This window comes from Aphelocoma coerulescens, chromosome 2 (genome assembly GCF_041296385.1).
Source record: "Aphelocoma coerulescens isolate FSJ_1873_10779 chromosome 2, UR_Acoe_1.0, whole genome shotgun sequence".
In the NCBI taxonomy this organism is placed as follows: Eukaryota; Metazoa; Chordata; class Aves; order Passeriformes; family Corvidae; genus Aphelocoma; species Aphelocoma coerulescens.
The window spans coordinates 11,587,093-11,608,718 of NC_091015.1; positions in this window are offsets into that span (position 1 = coordinate 11,587,093).

Sequence of the window (21,626 nt, forward strand, 5' to 3'; positions counted from 1 at the left end):
GAAAAACAAATAGTAGCTGTTTTGCCACAAAATTATAATGACATGGACAGACTACTACATCCAGGTTCTTCTGATGAAAAGTAAACATGGTCTTATTGACAGCTCTAAAAGATCAAATTGAAACCTTACCATGTGAATACTCATGTAGTTATTTGTCCTAATGTTGGGCTTTAAAATTGTATTTAATTTACCACTGAACACTGGCCTCTTTGCAAGCTGCCGACAGCACCCCGCCAGAGCGGACAGTGCTGCCCAAGGAGAAGAGCATGAAGGCTGGAGATGACAGAAGGTCTGAGCTTGTATCTGCATTGACCATCTCAAATGCACTTCCTCAAGGGCCTCCCCCATCCTACCATGGCCCAAGACCCATTCTAGCCACCCAGGGATCAGTCCCTGTTGCTGGTCTCCATCTCCCCACAGCCCTGCCCTGCCTGGAAACTGACCCTGCCAAGCTCAGCCCACCTGCAGGACGATGTCCCAGCTGGGGCTGGCCTGGCCCTGTCCCAAAGGAGATGTCCAGTGTCTGGGGCTGCCCTGCTCCTGGCTGGGCTGGGACACACCCTGCCAACACACTTCTCCCCACAAATTCCTCATGAACTGCTCACTTCCCCTTACTTCTTTCTTACTTGTGACTGTTTGTTTGACCCTGCTCCTTTGTGCCTGGATGACAAAGTGTATATAGAACCAAGTTTGTCATTGAAGAAAGACAGAAATATTGAGTATGTCCTTCTTGCACATTCATAATGCCTTTGGTGTACAAACAGCCACTGTCCACATCAAGAATCACCTGGCCTCAAGGAGTCACAGGAGTTGTGAAAATAATGTGAAAATAAGAACAAATGAACAACCCAAGTGATTGACCCCAAAAACCCTGGGAAGCCACCAGAGCCCCTGCTCCATGGATGAGCACGGTGCTGGCACAGGGGCAGCAGCCAGTGGCCAATGGCTTGTGTCCCAGAGAGTGGCAGCCTCGAGAGCAGCCAGGCACTGCTGCTTTGCTGTAAAACCTGTTTGCACAGGACACATCAAGCACACTGCTCTAGGTTCTCAAGCTCTGTCTCATTGCTTTCTGTATCCACCGAGAAAGAAAGTATATTTTGACTGCCAAGATGTGTAAGATGTTTGTTACACAAGGACATGTAACCTCCTTCCACACTGACATTTTATATACAGAAATTTTGGAACAAGATTCCTCTTTAAAAGGGAATATCCAGTGAATGTTTACAAGGAAAGTAGAGCATTAGCTAAACTTGTTTTCAAATGTTTTTAATGAGACTACATAAACCACTCCTGTTTTCAGCAAGGCAAATATATGTATTGCTACACAGAATTTATAAGCATTGAAAATAATCTGGAAATTCGACACAGAAAGAAACATCCACTTCTTTGCAGGTGAAGACAAAAAGAGCTTTAGGCATGTTTATGGTACCCTCTGATGGAAAGAGGAAGCATTACAACTCCACCATAACATCTATTTGCCTAACTATAAAGATAGAAAAGAAATATTTGGCAACCTTTCGTTATAAATAAAATAGATAAATAAAGTTATTCTTTAAAAGATTAGGAGTTTTATACACACACACACACAAATCTTAATCAATAGAATAACCTCTTATTTAGGTTTGGCTTCCTCAAGAAAACAAACAAAACACATTATGAGTTCTACCATTTAATCAGGGGGAAACCTTCCCAAACACAGAATTTTACACTTTTCATTTTATACTAAACCTATCTTTATTTCTGTTTCATAAGATTTAGAAAAAACGTGCTATTTTTAACATTCTGTGTATTATATTACCTATCAGTATTCATCCCATTTGTTTGTTCAGATGAATCACTAACATGCCTCAGAAACACTGGGGTCAAAACTGCAGAATGTCAAGCAATTTTTAGTAAAATGCAAACTGAAATCACCAGAGAATTAGCTTTAACAATTAGTACTCCCTTTAAGATTTAAAATATCAGAGCAAACTTGCTCTCGTTTCTTTTTTTCTTCTCACTGACTCAGAAACAACTTCAGCTTTCATTACTAATTGGCAGGTCACTGAGAAGGTATTTTACACAGCAAGATTAGAAGGGTGAAAGTTTTTGAACTCTGACTAAAACTCCATTTCAGTGTCAAGCAAAGATTTTTTTAAAGACAGAGTCAGCGCTCTCTGACTTTTATTACTTTTATTCAATTACATTTTATTATTTTTTTATTGAACTACTGTTATTTGACTGAGGTGGGTAGGCCCTATTCTATAAAGCATTCAAGCTGTTGCCTAATTTTTTTTTCTCTTGGAAAACATCACAAACAGATAACTAAATATCACTATACTCTTATGTGCAACAGAAACTTTAAACATATTGCTAAACATATTGTTAGAGTGAAGGAAATAATTTCCTTTTATTTAAGCTCATATCTGTTCCAAAAAGAACTGTTAAAGTTATTACATTGATAAATGTAAATTTCTTTACCCAAAAGATACTGAAAGTAGAAAAAACATGTATTTTACTTACATTTATATATTCCAGCTTGATAGTGCACAATCACTTTAATTGAAAGAATTAGTTTTATACCAGAAATTGTAAGCCTTTAGGGTGAGACTTCAAGTAAACTGAAGACAGCACTTTTAGCGTTGCCATCATAACTCCATACTGTGGGCCAGGATGTCCCTCCTATTCTTGCCTGAAAAATAATGAAGAAAATCTGTGTCAGGATTTTCTGAAGGTATTCATTCTCTTACTGAGGTGGTCTAATAGCTCACCACTCTTTAGCACAATAATTTTCCTGCTTTCTCAATAAGCAGATACCCCAAAATTCTTATTTTTAGGTTTCCATGTGTTGGTTTTCTGCTGGCTTAGTGAGCAGCCTCAGCTCCTCCAGGAACCTGACAAGAACCAGGAATGGTGCAAAGGAAGAAGGGGAAGCCTGTGCCTGAGCAGAGGAGAGGGCAGTTGTCAGGCTCTAGCAAAGGAGTGAGCTCTGAGACCAGACAAAACACATTGCTAAATTCACCCTAACAGAGAATTACCCATCAGCATACATTCACCTCCATGTTTATATTGTAAAAATTACCCTGCAAGGTCTATGAGAGGAAAGATCAATCATTATATACATTCTACATGCTCACCTAATCCATTTGTAGGTCAGCAGAAAAAGAAAAAGGCACTAGAGATTTACTTTATGTTATCAAGCACAGCTCCATGAAAAATACTGTGACAGAAAATAAAGAAATAGGTGAGTGATCAAGTCATTTTGGAAGTGGTCAGCAAAACTGCATTAACAGGAACTGGTATATTAGAATTAATGAAAACTGAGCATACAGAAATCCTGGGAGCTCTGGAGTTCCCAGAGAGGGTAGAACTGTGACTTTATTCAGTCAAGCTCAAGTCATTTAATCTTGGTTATGAGTTCATCACCATAGAATGTACATGTCTGGAAAATTAAATGAAAGAGGTATATTGTCTGTGGAAGGACTTGCAAAGACCTTAGCAGATCTAACCTACTGAAAGCTATAAGTATTTGGAAAGCCTCATCATTTTCACTTATATGATAGGCATGTAAGAAAAGGAGTTACTCTACTGAAATGCCATCTAGGCTACAGAACAGGCCTGTTGCTTCTCTTACATATTTCAATTATGAATATGTGTCAAAGCCACAGTTACCAACAAACCTCCATTGCTCTGGGACCTGTAGAAACACATCATGGATTTGAATGTGAATGTGAAGCGCTGATAAATAAGATGTTATAAATTTGGGACAAAGGAAACACTTTTCTCCATTTTACAGACACTGGAATAAAGTAGGCAGTTTGAGTGATTTGTTCAAGGTCTCAAAAGACATCTGCAGCAAAGCTAGAATTTTTATCATAAATTAATGAGAATCATTGAAATGAATCTTATATGACAAACAAGTTATACAGGTAATTCCTTCTCTAATAGTACATTCTTTTATGTTGCAGTTCTACCCCAAGTAGGAATAAAGGAAGTATTCCTAATAAGCTCAACAGGATTTACATCAGTCTCCTGAAAAGTCCACCAGGAAAAAGACACTTTTAATTTCACAGATTGCTAGAGAACAGTTTCATTGCCATGTATTGAAATTGCAATCTAAATAATTGATAGGGGCACAAGTAGTTTTAAGACTGCTTGTTAAAAGAAAACTGTTCATAGGCATTTTATAGAAGAGAAATGAGTTTTATGAAATTGATTAACAGGTGTGATGCTTCTAAAATAAGTGCTACATTTTATAATATATCCCTTAAAAACTTCATTTAGTGTGCAGTGCATGAAAATCAAAATTAATATATACCATTATGGTGTATTCCCCTGACTCTTGGTATTGGTATGCTGCTATAACTGGCATCCTCAAATTCCTACCATAAATGCCAATTAAAACTATTTTGCAGAAAGAGTTGCATAACACTTTGACTTTTACAGCTCAGAAGACAAAAGATGATTAATTCTCTACCTGAAGAGAAGGATCAGCTTTAGCTATCCAACTAACAAGTGACTTTTTTATCTTCTAAGAGCTGAGAAAATTCTCAGTCAAGACTTTTCGACTGCACGCTCGCACAAGTCACCTCTGTCGCATAATGAAACATAGCATGCCATTTGCTACAGCAAGGACATGCAATGAAAAACTCTTCAAAAAAGATGTATTTTCAAAACATAGTTGTCTAGGATTTGGAAGTGATGTTGACCTCCAGCATGGATCCCTTCTTTTTCTTATCCATATTTGAAAATTTAGGTTAAACTGTAGCACACAATTATCTCTGTGTTAACAAAAACATACATGGAAACCAAAAGAAGTCTTGGAAAATAAACTAAGGCACTGTCACAGTCAGTGAAAAATGAAGAGGGAAGAAATTATTACTTATGGCTAACAGTAAAACTTCATTGAAATAATAAGTACAAAATTGGATCATAAAAAGTTCTCAAAACATTGGGGTTGTTTAAAATCAGTAGTAGAAGATGAGAATCAGGCTTTCACAGGTTTATAATCTACTACATATAAACTAATTCAAGTCATATTGTTTTTCTTCCCTACAAGTGCTGATAAACTCTTCATCAGGATGGCAAGCCCCTCTAGGCTCTGTCAGTCCATTTAATTCTAAATGAAGTATGTCTTATCAATTCATTCTATGCCATGACCCTGGTCAAGGTTAGATGAGGGTCTAGCTATAAAAGTGCAGGAGGTAACAAAAAGCATTATTTTTCTGTAACAGACTAAGAAAGCAGTGATGTGCACAGAGGAAAAAATTCTTCCCTGCAAATACATTTCCCCAGATATGTTCCATTTACTCACTAAGAGAATATTTTCATTCTTCAGTAACATTATAAAATGCTAGAACATCATAGTAGGCTTTTTCTTTCCTGTACTTTTTAAAGATGAGATAAAAGCAAGGATTTTAATTTTTTTAGTAAATCCTGTTTATGGGAAATCTGTTTAAATTAATGCCACTCTTTTTTCAAATGTCTTTTAGAGTCAAAGAAGAAAGTGAGTCACATGGCAAAATTATTCTGTATGCTATTATCAGTGGAGATGAGTCAGCCCTCCTACTGTTTGCTGATGTATCTGTCTAGCGAAGAGGGGAAAAAAAAAAGAGAAAAAAATCCCTTCTCTGTGGAATTTATCAGATCACAATAGTTTGTAAAAACCAAGAACTAGATAAAAAAGACTTCTTGGGAAGAGTGTCAAATGCTGTAACCCCACTATCTTCTTTCCCTTATTGCAATGAAAGCCTAAGCAAATCTTCTCTGTTCACGTTTTGTTTCCTGATTGTTCAGCCATCGGGTGCAAAATGTGTATTTTTAGGCAGCACATAGTGGATGCGTACCCAAAAATACACTAAGGTGGCACATCACCAGGAACTATAATAAGACTGCTAAACCATTGCAACTTTTAGGAGCACTGTTACTTTCTGCTACAGGGGGAAACTACAACACCTTATATTTCATAGACCCTGGGGCTGAATTGCTACTTGAAACATGTGGGATTATGACCAAATTTGTCAGAGGGATTTCACCAGGGGTACCTACTTTGTGTTAAACCTTGTTGAGTATGCAGCCAAACAGAAAACACAATAAAAGTTGTTTTGCTCAAGAGATGTCCAGCATTACTAGGATTAGGGTTACTAGCTTTAAATTATTTTAATTTGAGATTAGGTTATGTTGTCCTTAGTAAAAATTACGTAGGCTTCATAGGTGGCTCTCTTCACAGCTAGTTTAAGCTTCCATTTCTTGGTTGAACATTAGCCAACAATTTAATTTATTCCATGCTCCTAGGTGACAAAGCACTGTCAACAAGGGAAATCAAAAGAAATGTGACAGGCCAGGCTAAGAAAAAATTCTAAAATTAATATTTTGCAAAAGCACTTAACTCTGTTTGAACAACTACATAGTTTAGAATCTTTATCTTAGCTGTCCTGACTGTGTATTTCTATCATGAGCAAGTGGCAAGTGGTGTCAGAATCTGAGCCCTGGGAGCCAACCAGTCTTGCGAGTAAAGCAAAGCTTTCTACAGTCTGATATTTGAACTCCAAGCAGTTCATTAAATGAACTGTTCTGGAAAAAATAAATGTTTTGAAGGAAAAAAAAGCATTTAAAAGCACTAGCAGTCATGGTAACTGGTTCCTTGAGCTTCCAAAAAATCAACTATCAGGGCCAAAACCTCTTTTCTTTTATCGGACCTGTGACTGACAGAGGACTGTGACCATCCTTTTAGGGAGATTAGATTAAACTGTAATCCCTTGTCTTTTGTTGTCCTTCCTTCTTCAATCCTTCAGCACTGTCAAGACCCAGTAGCAGTCTTGCCTTCCTTCTGGTTATCTGTCAGCAGTTTTATCAGCCTCTCATTTACCCAAAGAATTAAAAAATGTTGAAATAAAAATATAAAATAATGGAAAAAAATTTAAATTACTCATTAATGAAAACCAAGTGTTCAATCAAAAAGTAGTTTTGATGTTATGCAGTATAAAGTATATAAGGTTTCATGATCAAAATTTTTTAAAAAAAATTTAAATTGCTCTAGCTCAGCTCTTCAAATAGATAAAAGTGGTGAGGAAGCAGTACAGTAATGTCTGTGCTATGTAGAAGACAGCAATTAAATAACAAATCTGCTACTATAATATTTTTAATTATCTGGTACTATTCTTATTAAACCAGAAAAAAGAAGAAGATGTCTTTTCCTTCTCTTGTTTATAAAGCATTTACTTATTTTTCATGACATTGAAGACACACTATTCCTTTCAAAACTATGAAGTATGGATAGTAGCATGAAAATATTTTACTAACATAATTAAATGAACTCAATTGTTCTGAAAAGAAGAAAGAATAAAGCAGATAAAGGCACCAGTGGGTCATAGTAATATTCTATCTAGATGCTGCTTATATCATTAAAATTCAGTTGTTTTTTTTTTTAAAGCATCCATACCCATGGCAGGCACACACAGAGTAATAAGTATTGTTATACACAACATTTAGCCATAGGTGGACACATTTTTTTGAGCTATCTGCCTGAATTATTCACAGAAGTTTTGTGTTTATATATATATATATATAAATTGGTATGACATCAAAGTGTAAATTCTTTCATGGAAATGGATATCTAAATGAATTTTTTAAAAAGTGTAATTATAAACAATGTTTGATTCCATTAAAACACACAAAATATCTTTCTAAGGACAAAGATGTTGATTTATTAGAAACAGAAAACCAACACTGCTTCTTGGTCTTTTAAACATACAGCATTACACACGGGATGAATTAACTCTGTGTAAATATCTCTGTGTGTATATGTATATAATTAATATTTAATACCATGGAAGATGAACTCTAGTGACTCTTGTTGCAACAGTTTAAGAAAGCACTGCCTGTGACTGTTCCAAAGCTACCCTGGAGGAAACTGCCCTAATTGCAGAGTCGTCAGGGGGAAGAAATGAGTCTGAGCTGCAGCAGCTCCAGCACAAAGTCAGATGCCTTTGTTCAGTCCCACCTTGACCAGCTCTCCATGTGCAATGCCATGGAAGATCCTGAGGGCACAGACATCCTCCTTCTCCAGCCCTTACAGAGACATAACTTGCAGCAGGTGTGTGAGAACAGACAGCTGAGCTGAAAGAGAGTAACAAAATTCTTTAAAGGTCTTTTACCACAGCCCTTAAAGCAAGCTTCAAAATATCTCTATCTGTTAAAGGTTAAGTCTAGCTATACACACAAGAAGACATATAATAGTATTTTGAGGGAAAATGTCATTTATTTTTAAGAAAAGAAATCCCTCTCACTCCTTTCACAGATTGGATCCAGAGAAGGTGCCTACACTCTGCTCTGAGTTTTCTGCACAGTTGATTGGTTATTTATGCACAGCTCAGACAGGCAGTTTGTGTACATTCAACAGAAATTGCCATTCGTTAAAAACACACAGTTATATCCAAATATTAGCCTAAAGTGAGTGGCTGAATATGGACATCAAATGAGCATTGATCTGGATTTAGCTTCAAAATTTGGTTAAGTAAAGCATATGATCCAATATAAAACCAACATTAGAAATTTATAAAATTAAATAAAAAGGCTGTAAGATGGCTAAATTTGAAGCAGAGGAGGAGCAAATGAAATGTAGATCAGTATAGGATAATAAGAAAATGAGGAAAGTGAGAGCAATACACAACCAATGTTTGAGATTTTGTGTTGTTCGTTAACAAAAATATTTGGATCCCATTTGTTGGTTTGGGTTTTCTAAACCTTGGTGGTCTGCAGAACATGCAGTTTGCAGCTCAAGCAAGCAGATTGTCACATGCTGTTTTCAAATGCTGTAGTGTATTTCACCGGTCAGACACTGGTCAGAATAGTGTAAAGCACAGATGGATTTGTGATGTCCTGCCCACAAATCAAAGGGAACCTTTCTTTCCAAATACCTCCCTCTAACATTCATTCACTCATCACACTCAGGAGTCACACTAGCACAAGGGAAATATGTGTATGACCTACTTTATTTTAGAAAAAGATGTATGGGCAATGAATAATATTAACTCTTTGAAAAAACAAAGCTAATATTCTCTCGCTTCATTTCATGTTATTAGAACCATAATAAGATGGTAGAACAATTTCTCTCATTCCAGCTGGAAGCAAATATAAAAAACCAAATATTTTCCTATATAAGCTTAGGTTTTGTCTTTATTGAATTTTTTTTTAAAATAAGTGTTTGTTTGCATTGTTTTGTCTTTCCACACGTAGAATCAACATATTCTTTTAAAAAATCTGCTATTTTCTGTTTACAAAATTTCATCTCACTGCTGGAAGGAGTAGACTAATTTGGGAGAAATATTTTAATACTGGCAAAAAAAAAAAATCAGAAAAATCTAAATATTTCGACCTTAAAATGCAGAATACAGAACTTTCACATGAATCTCATCACTTATATAGGGATTACTGCATCTCAGCAGGGTGCAGCTGTTAGGAAATGCATTTCTATGAAGCTATTTTATACTAACAAGGCTCTTGCCATGAGTTTGCAAAGCTACTAAAGTTGCCTCAAGCAAGCAATTAGAATTGCAATTAGAATTTTTTCATTTTTTTAATTCGTTTTCCTTAATGTCTTTCATTTTTCCTTCTTCTACCGCTTTTATTTTTTAATTTGTGCTTCACCTGCTGTCATATTGTAGTACTTTTTGTGGCTCTGTTTCCATTAATAATGTTATGTGAAATCAGAAGCAAGTACTCTCTTTTAAAAGTTGATAGTGAAGAAAATCAGCAAAATTGACTGTTAATCACAAGTATATTGTGGTGAATCAGCATTTTCTGACCCAATTAAATACATGCAAATACTATTTTGCCCAGTTCAGAAGTAGAACAAAAAAGGGGAATTGTGGGCAGTGGCTGCTACACGGTATTTCTTTCATGCTATTGTGGTAAATTTCAAGGTGGAAAGAGTTTTCAAGGTGCAAAGGCCTACTATCCACAAGGGATGAAAGGAGAATGAGCTAGTGTGAGCACACGCAATTTGTAAACCACTGATATGTTCATTATTTATGTATTTTATAGTGTGCACCTAAACCTCCAAGTCATTTAAATAGGTCAAGGCAAAACTAGGAAGAGTTCTGCATGGGAAAGAGTAAAAGATCTAGATTATCTAAAATTATAAAATATTCACAAGACCCTAAGAAGAGCAGCAAGTCTGAGGATAATCAGCATCCTCAACGAGTGCAGTGATCTCCAGACAAGTCCTAAGGGATGAGGAAGGTTTACAGCCAAGACAAGGCAAGTTAGCAAAGTAAGGTCAGGATCAGCAATCAGGCACAGACATAACCCAGGCAAGGACCAAGCCTGAGCTTAAACACAGCTTCTGAGCCAAGGGCAGATGCTGCATGGGTGAAGATTCCAGATGAGACTCCTCACAGATCTTTCTTACACAGCTCATTTCACGACAGCCTAACCCAAGCACATGAGAAGACCTTAAAGAAGTACCTTGTCAGCTAAACTGTGAGGAGTGGGGCCTGCTGGTGCACACAGGGCCATGGCACAAATCCTAAAACTCCTGCTGCTTGCTATCATGCTCCATGTTCAGCAAGTCTCACTACCTAAGACCCACTTGGTTTCTAAGGTGCTGTTTGGAGTGACACCCCAGGGATTCCCATGACACCAGATGATGCTTTTTGAAGTGCTGCACTGACTTCACCAGCATGAGACCTGCTAGGGTTAGAGGAAAAGCTTGGGGAAGTATCCTATGGCATTATACCACATCTCTAAAGACATTATTCTGCTATATAGAACCATGGGGAATGACAGCATTTCTGAAGGTAAGATTACATTTCTAAAAGTGTTTCTCTAAATCCTTCCTGAAAGAATGTTAAGAAAAGTTGATCTCTTGGTAATGGTATGTATCTAGAAACAGACCCTTGCAAAGTGAGGATGTAACACTATGAATCAACAGAGAGAAGGGCAAATTACAGGTAGATAGAGATGGGAATGTAATAATTGATGTTACATGTTCACGTCTGAGAAATTACTCTCTAATCTCAAATTCCACCTGTAGGCTTGTTTTAAGAAATAAATTACACATGTATAAAGATTCTAGCTAGTGATAGGTATAATTGAACATGCTTATTGCTTGGTGAGAAGAGCAAAATCAACATCTGCAGTCTTAGCTGGAAACACCTGAGCATATCCAGAGTTCCAGCATTCGATTAGGAGCAACAGAGGAGGCTTGGCACATGGCCCCCAACACTGTTACCAGGGACATATGCTTCTATTATAATGAACATAAAGCTTATTTAGAAGGAAAATTACATTTCTCGAAATTGAATGGGCAGCTGAACGTTTTCTTGCACATGGCTTTTGGGATAAGTTTTGGCCATTTAAATGTTACCAGTGAAATATCCACATATGTTACATAGATTGAGACATCTCTCCTAAGTCTGTCTATGTCAGCAGTTATCCTATTCCCTCCCTTACTGAAGACCAGAATTGGAAAAGGAAACATAAGCCTGGGAACAGCACTGAGCTTTTGAAGCTATGCTGCTTTTGGCTCACAGCAGGAGACATAATACAGATATTTTATGTGGCACTGCGCAGCATCAACGAGGCCAAAGTAGGGATTCTGCAGCAGGGAAATACTGGGGATTGTTTCTGAGGATCACTCTCCAAATACTAGTGAAGGTCTCCAAAATAATTTCTTTTATCTTTCTGCTCATCTTCTTTGTGCTCCTTATCCAAATAAATAAAACACATCAGTGTTTGTTACCAGATCAGTTTCATAGGCTTTGATACTCATAACTAATACTTGAGTATGTGCCTACATGTTTTTCTGAATTGGATCAGAATACTCTCCAGGGCAGATGAGCTGATTTTCTGCATGCTCAACAACTCCCCGCTCCCCACTCCGTGTCAGTAGGGGTCAAAATTCAGGCAACACCAAATCTACTGTCTTTATTAAGAACACTTCCATCCCTGGAAGTGTTCAAAACCAGGTTGGATGGAACCCTGGGCAATCCAATCTCATTGGTGCCCTTCCTGCCCATGGCAAGGGGGTTGGAAGTAGATGATCCTTAAGATCTCTTCCAACCGAAACCATTCTGTGATGAATTCTGTGACTATAAAACAAAATGTAAAAATACAGAGATCACCTGTTTTAGGTATGGGCTTTAAAAACTGAGTCAACAATTTTCCTTAAATTGGAAGAGATGATTTGACCTTTCTTCATTGATCTAACTAGCATAACTGTATGAATGGAGAATTTCAGCGTGGCTACATATAAAAACATCTTTGGACAGCCAAGGCTTGAGAGGCTTTACTAGTAGTGCAAAAACTGGAATCAAATCACAAGAATGTGGAATGCAATCCATATCTTCATCAGACAGAGGTCTTAATTTGGTGCAATATATTTGATCTATACAAACACGTGATTTGTATTTGGAAAAAAAAATCTACAACTTTCTCTCATGAAAAATTCATCTGCATTATTTTACCACAGTTGAACACAGTTTTCAGCAGTGTTAGAAATAGTAACAACTTCAAAGTACCTACTGAACTTCTGGAAGACTCCATAATATCTTTCATGGGGCCATAACTCTGCTTGGGGAACACAGCTTTTGTGCTACAGCAAGTGTGTGAATAGCAAAATGGGATTTCCAACTACAGAATATAATATTTTTTGTTTAAGCTTTATCTGATCTCCTGCTTTCAGCTGGTTTTGATTCCAGTTCTCTTTCATCCTGTAGAAAAAGTAGTTAATTAAAAGAACTCTGAACACAAATAGGTTCAAAGTATTCCATCAGAAGTCAATGACTACAGCTTCTGTCTGATCCTTAATCGTCTGCATTTCCTGCTGAATGAAATAGGACACAGAGTGAATTCCAAAATAGCCAAAGACTAATTTTTTACAGTTATGGAAATGTGTTCAATTATTGAGCAAAGACATAACAATTTACATATTTCTGATTTTTTATTTTGATATGCATGTCCCAAATGATTTTTCATCTAGGTAAGTTATTCACAAATGAAAAATGAGTGCCACTCAGTCACACTCAGTTCTTTGAAAGAGAGTTTAGTCATGCATATTAGCATCTGTGTATTCCTTGTCATCCAGAGGCATTAGAGACAAATCCACTTCTACTTAGAACTCAAGGCTGGAAAACCCCTGCCCATGCAGTCCCTGCAGTTTCCAATCAGTAACCATCCTGAGGAGTTACACCTTTCCTCCACACCTTGCTTTTGACATGCACATACCCCTGGTCACTCACTGCTCAGGTAAGAGGTCTGGCATGACACTTGCCATCTTTTTCAGATACCCATACAAAGAGTCTAGTTTCCATATCTACAATAAACTGCGTAAAGTTGTAGACTATGGTTAGGAGTAACTTATCCTGAAAATTGATGTTTAGAAGAGTCATCTAAGATCCTTGTTTATTTTAGAAATTACTGAAATGACTACTTTTGGATTGAGCTCCTAGAAAAAACACAGGTGATTGACCCAGTGGGAGAAGAAGGGAAAGAGGGATGTTAGGATAAAGAATAAAAAATTGTCATTTGTCTTCAGTAAAACACCTAATCCATAAATGGTAAAACCCACTATTCTCATAGCATTTCTACCCAAAAGGTCAACTGCAAGCAGGATGTGAACTGAGTAATCAGCACGCCTTGGCATTTAAAAGAAGTAGCAGAAAAAGGCCTCATTGTTATACTCTTCATAATGAAATCATGGAAAGGCATTAGTCCAAAAATGATTACAAATAAGCTTTGCTGAACCGCGATAGGTGCAGGTTTTACCGTGTGGAGAGATTAAAGCCGTGTGCAATCACTGCCTGGAGACTGCACGTCATTTCACATCAACTGGCATGATGAATCTTTTACATAATGTGAATCACAGTCTAATTGTGAGTTTGATTGCATCTACTGTTCTGATCACACAACCTCAGCACATAGAGGCGAGCAGGGAACTAAGCTATTGTACGGAGTTAAAGGAAGAAAGAAAAGCTGTGTAGCATGAAATGAAAGTGACATCTCACAGGATATATATTACCAAAAGTTGCTGAGCAATTTAACAACTACATGTAATATATATCTTGACAATATCAAAAAAGGCAATTAGGGGAGCATGTCTTCCACCAATAGAAATACATCATTTCTGAAATCAGCAGGCTGCTGCTAGGAAACTCAGACTGGAAGCTTTTTTGCCAGAGAAGAAGCATTTAAGACAATAAACTCTCCATTAACTGCAATGCAGGCAGAATGTAACTAACCCAGGATTCTTAAAAGAGCTGGCAGAAAAACTGGTACTATATGCTTCAAAGATATTTCTAAATATCAGGTTCAGTCATGGATTTGTCATAAATCATATTGCAAAATAAAGCAAAAATCTATCCTCTATGGAAATTATATTGCTTATATTACCATAGGAGCTGAGGCATACAAAATCCGTAATGTATTTATTTCCCAATACCATTACAATTACTGTCTTCACCTTAAAAAAGTGAAATGGAATAGCAGTTAATGAAGGAACTTGTCCTAGACACTACAGAAATCTACAAAACAGCAAGTGATGCTGTCCAGATGGTCAGGTAAGAATTCTGTACATTAGTTACTGGAAAGGTGCTGGACTGCAGCCCTTACCTGATTGTCAGGGAGCCATCTGGATATGCGGTACAAGGCATTGTGACATTCACTACAGAACTACCATATTTCTCAGCCTTGCAGGAAGAAAAGAGAATCACAGAGTCATGGAAACATTTAGGTTGGAAAAGACTCTTAATATCATTGAAGTACCCTAAATTTGTCTGCAACTCTCTCATCTTTTAAATACATCATATGTTTAGGGTGACAACACTTTTTTTTTTCTTTTTTTTTTTAATCTCATACAGTTTTTCTACAAGGCAACCCACTTTTTCTCTGAAATTCATTACAGCTAAAGACCAGGGAATTATTTCAAACTTGGATTATGCATAGGTGGTTGTTTAGGAGCTTATGCAGCTTCAGTTTGATTTTAGATGAATGTGTAAAGCATTTGAAATGTTTCTAAAACAACAGATATCAATAGAAATAAATACAAGTCAAGGGTTTCACATCAGTTGACATAACTCATAACTCCAGTGGTGGAACTATGACATTTTACCTCAGCTAGACGACAGTTTCAAGGATCCTGGAAATAAACTACCACTCAGTGCAGAAGTTTGCCAGCAATTTTTTCCCTCACAAAGTTGATAGCTTAGCTCTAATATAGGATAGCTCTAGGATAAGCTCTAAATGTTTATGGGGCCAATAAAGGTATTTGCATTAAATTTGCATCTTTTTAAAAAATGAAACTCTGATCTTGGATCTCTCTGCTAGATGCCTCTGCTGGGCATATCTCTGGCCTATATTGCAAAGTTTCTGATGTGCTGATAGTCAGTCAGCACCTACTCTAACATTTTTTGACCCACTACAGGGTATAATGTAGGATAATTAAGTTGTACAAATCTGAGTGTGGAATTATCATTGCTCCTTGGGGATTTGGAGTCTATTTTTTAACAGGAAGTTAAAACTAGCACATCTCAGTTGACACTACAGTGTACTTGACAAGAAAATTGAACTATATTTTGCCATTTAGAATCTAAATATTTAGTACATGGAACACACAAAATGTGGCAGATAAGAAGTTTCTGGACTTTCTGGACTCTTTTTTTATGAGATATTTCAAAAGAAGTCAGAAACAAAGTCCATTACAGCGACCTCCTCTTTCACAGTTATGCTGCTATGAGGATGACTTAAAACCCAGAAAAATGCATGCAACAAAAAAAATCACAGGATATGGCAAATGCAAAAAGCAGAATTTTCTCATGGCTCAGACAGAAGGAAGAAAAAAAATCTGGAACTGGGTAGTTAGACTGCCATATGAATTTCCCCTCATTTGATATCACAAATTATTGTGGTGGTCAGCAGCTGGCCTGAAGGCCTCACAATAATTAATCCCATTTTATAACTCCCTCTTTTATAACTGAAATAATGAAGACATAACTGAAATTACATGAGTACCCTGACCAGTGGGTTCTGTAATCCAGCCAGTGTGGGCTGTTGGAGAGCAGGCCCAGGCCCGTGGGGACTCCAGCAGCTCTTGGCTGGTTGGCCGGGTGGCCGCTGGCTCAGCCCATAGGGATCGACCGCGCGGACCTTCAGATCTGCATGAGGGGAAGAAGACTCAATAAAAGTTGGCTGTTGTGCATGAACCCAGTGAGTCTTGTGCTTGTCTGTCTCCAAAACTGCGACAACAAATATCAACCCCCAGCTTGAGTACTGAAGTTTAGAGATACACAAGGAATGTGTTTAAGGTAAAAAACATTGTTGCTACTGTGGATTTCAAAAGGACAACAGCACCGTTCCTCGATAATTTCATTTTTGCTGTCTTGCAAGGACTTGGTATCATGATGAGAACTGAAAGCACCTGCCTTTAGCAGGAATAGAACACAGAATAGGCTAACAGTAGAAAAATACAGGTCTGCCAAAACTTCTGGACTTTAAGAAAGCTCAAATTTCCCTGAAGCACTCTCCATTTCCCTCCTGTTAAAAAAACTACTACAAAACCCTCAGGAAATCATACTGGTGTACCCTTATCATACAGAAAGATCATTTCTATAAAAGGTATTACTTGTAAATGTCATCTGACTTGTCAGGTATTGAAGGAAGATTCATAGCTCCAGCTGTAAACAAAGGGCACTCATTAATTAGTTTCCCAACACAAAAATAGAATGAGATACAAAGACAAGTCAGTGGCTCATGCCAGATGGCCAGGTAACAAATCATAGAACTGGACACATCTCGAACCATTATTACTGGCATAAAAGCCATGGAGTTTCTGAGAGGTAGCCAGTCAACCCAGACAGGCTCATTACTGCAAGTAGCATTAAATTAAACAGTGGCATAAAGAGTCACACAATATCTCAAACTCTAACACATTGATTAGCTGATTACTTAAGCAAAATACTGCAGAGAGCTGTGTGTGCCAGTATACATGCATTTAAAGTACTACACATGCACAGGTCACTCACATACCACATTAAAGTCAATAAATTAAACATGAATCGTTGGGCACGTTAAATGAATTGCAACCCATAATCATCTAAGTAGCAACAAGGCATTCATTTAACCTGACCTAGATGGATTATATAAAGAGTTATTAAATATTACAGGAATACAAATTGCAAGTTAGAATCCTTGGAACTCTGTTCTGGTTGACGGAATTTTTATAAGAAGTCAGTAACTGAAACTATGCATATGTCTGATATTTTTGGACCTACTTCACTAGACACTTGTTTATTGGGGTAGTTTGTATGCAAATAAGATAATGTGAGACTGTAAATAATATAGCCATGCAGTGGTCCACTCTGAAATCTTGTGCCTTGTCTGGGATAACAGGGTGGTAGAATGCAGTCAGTTCAGTCAGGTATCTCCAGAATTGCAAAGCAGGCGTATTTGGCTTAACTAAGTGAAGAGGAAAAGGTTTATTTGAACTTATTCTGGAATGCACAACAGTTACTTAGATTTGTTTTATCTTCTTATTCAGAATGATTTCATGGTTCAGAGAGAAAAGCTTTAGTTCCTTCAGTCAAAAGATTTAGGGTAGAATTCATCTGATTAAATGCAGAGGCCTGCTCTTTATCTGAGTCACCCCAGCCTCCACAAATAATCAGTAAAAATCTAGTCACTATAGACTACAAAGTCTAAGACAGAATTTCTATAACTCTAAAATAGAAATTTTAAATACATCTGATGGATTGAATCCTAAAAAGGTCTGTTTCTCTACAATGAATATAAGTGGAGTTTCAGAAATAGCTGTTACATGTGTCTCAGGAAGATGAGGTGACTCCTGTTCCTAGAATCTGCTCTTGGTTTTCCTGCTAACCTGCTGTATGGCTCTGGAAGCCTGAACTCTATAAAAAAAATCAAGACTGCTATTTCAGATGTCATTACTCTATTGATAACATCTATTAGGTAATATCTTTCAGGCATCTATATTTACTCACAGTGTCTTTCAATTTTCATCTTTTTGTACTTGTGCTCTGGCACCCATTCTGTGTCTTCTGCATAAACACTTCCATTTACAAATATTTTTATATATATTTATATATTTGTATGGTCTTTAAACAATAATGTCATACAGGATGTAAAAGGACAGAACCTCAGTATCAAATGTGCCTCTTTGTATAATACCATACAGGTAGTTAACAATGAATTTTTTAACTGTTGGCATCATCTGAGGTTGGAAAACTTTCCTTACCAGCTAATTTTAATAGGCCATGGGCTTTAAAAACCACCAAATTATTTTTCACAGTGTTATAAAAGAAAAATTGAATGCCTCACAGTATATCCCCAGCTGTACTTGGGAGGTGACAGTGAATATAAATTTCATGGGAAGGTTACCTGAGGGTAAAAGCAAAAGGAATAATATAAAAACCTTGCCTAAACTTACACTTGGAAAAGTACATTGTGAAGTGGATTGTTAAATGTATTTAAAAAAACAACCAAACAACCAAACAAAAAGAAAAGAGAAAAAAAAGAAAAAAAGAGCTACCCACTAAAAAAACCCATCAAATGAAACACAGTTATTTCAGATTTACAGGATGATGATGGTCACCTCAAAACAGGGACATAAATAAGGCAGAGGTGTTTAGTGCATTCGTTGTCTTTGTTTTCAATATGGATGATGAACCAAGGGGGTCTCTGAGCTGAGGGGCCATTACTGCAAGAATGATCAACTCCCATTTACCCTGCTCCAGCTGGATCCCTACAAATCTCTGGGGCCTGATGGAATTCATCTAAGAATCCTCAAAGAGCTGGCTGACATCACTGCAAAACCTCTGTCAATTATTTTTGAGCAGTCTTGGGAAGCCAGAGAGGTCCCATCTGACTGGAAGCTGGCTAACATTGTCCTGATTTTCAAGGAGGGCAAAGAGGAGGGCCTTGGAAACTACAGGCCTGTCAGTCTCACTCCAGTGTCTGGAAAAATATTTATTCTGGGAAGTATAGAAAAACACCAGGAGAACAATGCAGTCATCAGTCACAGTCAGCACACAGCTTCATGAGAGGAAAGTCCTGCTTGTCAAACCTGATTTCCTTCTATGTCAGGGTAACTCACCTAACTGAGCTAAGAAAAACCATAGATGTAATCTTTTTGGACCTCAACAAAGCTCCTCCCAACCTCTTGTGTTTGCCCAGTGTCAGAATTCTGCAGGAATTTTGCATAGCTGTCCACCAGCAGTGACCTCCTCTGGTCCCTCCAGTGAAGTCTGGGAGCATAGTGTGATCCTATCACCAGTAAGTAATAGAACAGGTAAGAAATCTACTGAAAGTACAATTTGGACAATTCCAAGTTAATCTAAATTATGACCTAGACCCCCCCCCCCCCCCAAAAAAAAAAAAAACAAACAACAAACCTGCCACTAAGGTTATGTCTTAAAAGAGATTCAGAAGTGCTTATTTTTAATTCATTGACAAGAGAGTAAAGAAAATATGAAAATATGATTATTAAATTCAGAAGAGTTACCTGAAATTGGTTGCTACAAATACAAAATACACAAGGATTGACTGAGGATCACTGAAGGACCATGTCTGTAAACTGGTTACTTTTTAATTTCTCTGACACCTTACAAGAAGATTTTTACTTATGTAAGTCTAATGAAAGGCCAAATTAATCTCCAAAGAAAAATCCCTGAATAAAAGAGAAAGGAGCTGTGTTACAGAGAAAATGAAAGAGATATTTAGTCAATTTTCCAAACTGTCTGCATTTTTGCATCAGTAAAACAATTTATATTATGAATGATTTAGAATGTAAATATTAACATATTTCTAGAATCTTAGATTACAGGCAGGTACACCTTTCACTAGATCAGGTTGCTCAAACCCCATCTAATCTGGCCCTGAATAATTCCAGGGATGGGACATCCACAATTTCTCCAGGCAACCTGTTCCAGTGCCTCCCCACCCTGACAGTAAAGAATTTCTTCGTAATATCTAATCTAAATCTGCCCTCTGTCAGTTTTAAACCATTCCCCCTTGTCTTGTCATTACAGACCCTGGTAAATGTCTCTCTCCATCTTTCTTATTTAAGCACAGAAAGGCTGCAATAAGGTCTCCCTGGAGCCTCTTCTTACTTATTACTAGAGAAGATGATAAAGAAAAGTGAATCAGAAAAGATTCAGAAAGGTGACAGAACATATGTTGTGGCAGCAACTGTAATGCTGCACATTCAAGGGAAATATAACTTTGACTATTTGAATGCACTGTAAATTATTATTTAACAGAAGCCAGCCACAGTAATCAGCTATGTGCCACTGCATGACCTTATCCAAGTTCAATGTTCATGCAAGCAAATTAAGCAATATTATAGAATGAAAAATGAATTAAAGTTTATCATAATGTCATTACAGTATGTCATTCTTTCACCAAGTGTCCAGGATTTTACCAGGTGAATTCATTCTACATCCCTAGCAATAATGCACAAGGAATAAATACATTTTGCATTAAGGTTGCAGAGCACAGCTTGTCAAACAGCATGGTTACCAAATAACATTCCATTTAAGTTAATGTTAAATTTTTATTACCCAAAGTAAATTACTGCAGGTCTCCAAAATAGCCTATACTATAGTCACCCTTCATGCCAGGATATTATTCTGAGCTAAAATCTATGTTGCTGTGAAATTAGATTGGACTTATCCAAGCCATATGGTTTAAAGCTATCTTGTGTGTCTTTTTATTACAATATAGTCATCCTGAGTGGTACAGCTCACAGATTTAGACATTTAAATTTAGATGTTTACAAGCAAGCTAAGATCTCATTGCAATCAAGAGAGATCTAATCAGATAAATTTACTGAAACCTAGAGATCTATTCAGTCAACGCCAAAATAGACAGTTACTTTTGAATAGTTATTTTAGGCTATGCATAGAATTTTCCTCAGCATAATACAAGTTTAGAGCTGCCTTGCAATGCAGTCTCAGGATCCTTGTTTGGGTGATCCCTAATGTAACTCCAGTAATATCACTGTTATCTAGGCTTTGAAATTTCAGTTTTTATGGATTGAAATGCTGCTCTCTTAATTCCCTTGATTTGATTATCATACTTAGCACAAATAGAAAATAGTTATTCATTTCAATCTCAGTTTTTAACCTCAGACTCAAAGCTCGGTTTATGTATGGGATATCCAGAAAAAGAAAAACAATAAGTGGGGAAATACAACACTGTTTCCTGGATAAAGGTAAGTATCCACTAGGGGAGAAATAGTCTCCTATACTGTCTGGTGCATAAACCAAAGCCTGACATTTCATAGTCCTTTACTCTCCTGGCTGTAGAAGCCACTGTAAATTCTCTCTCAGCCTTTCACAACAGGCCAGGCTGCTCAGGACTTACCTTCAGGCTGTCATGCTGGCCACAGCAAACAGTAACACAGCTGCTTGTACTTAGCTGAAAAAGTTCTTATTGTACAAAGGAAGCTAAAAGATAGAGACCAGTGTGATGGAATTAGAAGCTAAATTGATAGGAAAGGAAATGAAGCCATAATCTTAAATAAAGACTTCTGGACTTGCTCAGAACACAAATTGATGATCTCTTCTTGTCCTTTCATACCTTTTATTTTTGGCCCAGGAAAATGATGCAGAGATTATGGAAGTCATAATCACAGT